Consider the following 2,461-nt stretch of genomic DNA (forward strand, 5'->3'; position numbering starts at 1 on the left):
TCTTCTTCGGTGTATCTCGGTGTAGAGCTTCTTCGGTGTATCTCGGTGTAGAAAGAGAAGAAGAGAGAGCAACAAAGTGAGAGATTCCTCTTGTAAGTCGAGACAATCGACTGGTGTAAATTCCTCAAGTAGTAAAATCTTCTGCAACTCCGTGGACAAAGGCAATTTGCCGAACCACGTAAATTTGTGTTCCAAATAATAAGGTTACTGTTTATGGTATGAATTTTTCTCGTTCTATTTTTCATCCACTGGGTTATTGTTTATGGTATGAATTTTTCTCGTTCTATTTTTCATTCATTTCGTGATCGATCGTTCTATTTCAATATACCACAACAACTTGTGTATATCATAACAGCACTTGCGACGAAGACGAAAAGGACGAAAGACGAAACAATGCTTGATCGACGAAGATGCAGTGAAGTAGAAAAACCAAGGTTTACCATAGGCGAACCCTAGCAGAGCGAGAGCGAGAGCGAGGACGACGATGCACTCAGCTCCCTCTCGTATGAGCTTTCGACGTCGATGCCTCACTCCTACTTCGCATGGTAGCAGCGCACACAAACCCCTCCTTTGCGCACGAGAGAGCTTCTTTTTCCTCTGCATGTAGGATTCAGCTCGCACGTCATCTTCCTTCGTCTACCTATTGTCATGACTCGACACAAAAAAGTGGCATTGCGATCCTCTGCTTCCCTCGAGCACGAGGCCTACTGCGTTGTTTCCTCGAGTAAGAAAGCACGCCACGCCCCTCCTCTTTCCTTCCTTTACTCTATGACCGCACGCACGAAAGCTCCCGCCTCTCGTGTCAATTTATAGGGCGAACTCTTCTCCTCGACTTCCGACCCCCCTCGCTTCCTCTCTCTTCTATTTGGTTTCCTCTCCCTTTCTATTCGGTTTCCAAACTCCTCACTTCCACTTCTTCGATTCTTCATTTCTTCTCCCCAGTAATTGAAACGGGTCGTCACAGATTTCAGCAGACATAGATGAAATACATCCAGTTAATGTAATTAGAAAATGATATAAACTAGAGCTCGGAATTAAACGCTAGGAGAGAAACTAGGCCAATAGAGAAGAGAAATGCACATTTTCACCATCTCGGAATTTAACAAAAGCAGATATGAAGAATGGAATTCCGATTACTACTTAAACTGCCAAAGACATTGAACCAGTGGATTGATGTAGAAAGAAGCATTTCATTTTGAAAAAAAACGTTAAAGTTCATAGTTTTAGCAAAAAGATTCAGCACCATTTATTCAAAAAAAAATTTTTGAAATGGTCTCTGGATTCTTTAAAGAAACTAATAAATTTTTTTCTGTTTACTGTAATCACTGTTTCTTAACTCCCCCTTGGCTTTTTTGCCATAAAATTCTAAAATTTTGAAGGAACTTATTATATTCTACGCCATCTGATGGAACCGATCCATGAGAGATTGAGGGAGAGAGAGGGAGAGAGAGCTTTAAAGCTAATTACTGAACTGATTTGGGAGACTGAAACCATTGCAATCAATTATTTTGGTAATCATATCATTTTTCAAACAAATGTTTCCATAAAAAACAAATAAAAACATGGAAAGAACAGATCCGAGAGAAGGAGCATGGATCTCACCGATTCGGAGCACAAATCAGTTAGGTTTTCTTCAAGGAAGAAATGGTGGAGTGCACATGCTCCTCAACATCAGGCCAAGCTGCTTCAAAACATTCAGCAATGTAGAAAATGGTTTCGCACAAAACAGCAAGCGCCAGCTCCCGACCTCTATCTTCGCCGCCAGATTAGCGAATAACGGCCTCGAAATTGCGGGCCAATGACAGAAATTGGGCTCATCAGCTGCGATCGCTTTTGCTCGGAGAAAAATGGGGGTAAAGTTTGCAGTTTGTGATGTTTCTTGTCTTCTACCGACATTTGTGATGTTAATCGTTAATCCACTCAAAACTGCTCTTCTACAGATTTTGGGAATGGAGGAAGCGGCCATGAACATGTTTGAGGGAGCTCATCGTCGGTCATGGAGAGGCACAAAAAGCAAGAACATTTTACTTGATGAACCAGTTGAAAAGATAAAGAACGAAAATGGGAAATTTTTGCACCTAGCATGGCTTGCTTTATATTTTACAGCAACACTTCTTTGCTGCCAAAAGTTTAATGTCTACACACACACTAGAAAATTTTGCGTACGATAGACGTACGCAGTGCTGTGTGCGATATTGGGGTATACCGAGGGTATAAAGAAATTACATTCACGGTATAAACCCTTGTAACCTCTCTGTAACTTACGTATAACCTCTTAATATATGATAACAGAAGCGCGAAACTTATTTTAGGGTACAGATAGGTTACAACAAGTTACAGGGAGGTTACAATGGGTTATACCGTGGATGTAACCCCCATGTACCATCGGTATAACCCTAATAATACATGCAGCGCTGCGTACGTCTATCGTACGCAATTTTTTTCCCACTCCCTCTCTCTC

General features: G+C 41.4%; 1 protein-coding gene across 9 annotated transcripts in view; it reads right to left on the reverse strand.

Annotated features, from left to right (window-relative positions):
* LOC110019457 (protein ROS1-like) overlaps positions 1-2,461 on the reverse strand; it is an 86,618-nt gene that overhangs the window by 81,882 nt on the left and 2,275 nt on the right. For 7 of the 9 annotated variants that reach the window (XR_002293454.1, XR_002293453.1, XR_002293451.1 and 4 more), the window contains exon 1: positions 1,603-2,451. The exons of 1 other annotated variant lie outside the window; for it this stretch is intronic. The gene's annotated coding sequence lies outside the window, so the exon portion shown is untranslated. Of the gene's footprint in view, positions 1-1,602; positions 2,454-2,461 lie in introns of those variants that run through there. One more of the 9 variants, XM_020717121.1, reaches the window with a different exon arrangement.

Source organism: Phalaenopsis equestris, unplaced genomic scaffold (assembly GCF_001263595.1).
Source record: "Phalaenopsis equestris unplaced genomic scaffold, ASM126359v1 Scaffold000057, whole genome shotgun sequence".
Classification (NCBI taxonomy): Eukaryota; Viridiplantae; Streptophyta; class Magnoliopsida; order Asparagales; family Orchidaceae; genus Phalaenopsis; species Phalaenopsis equestris.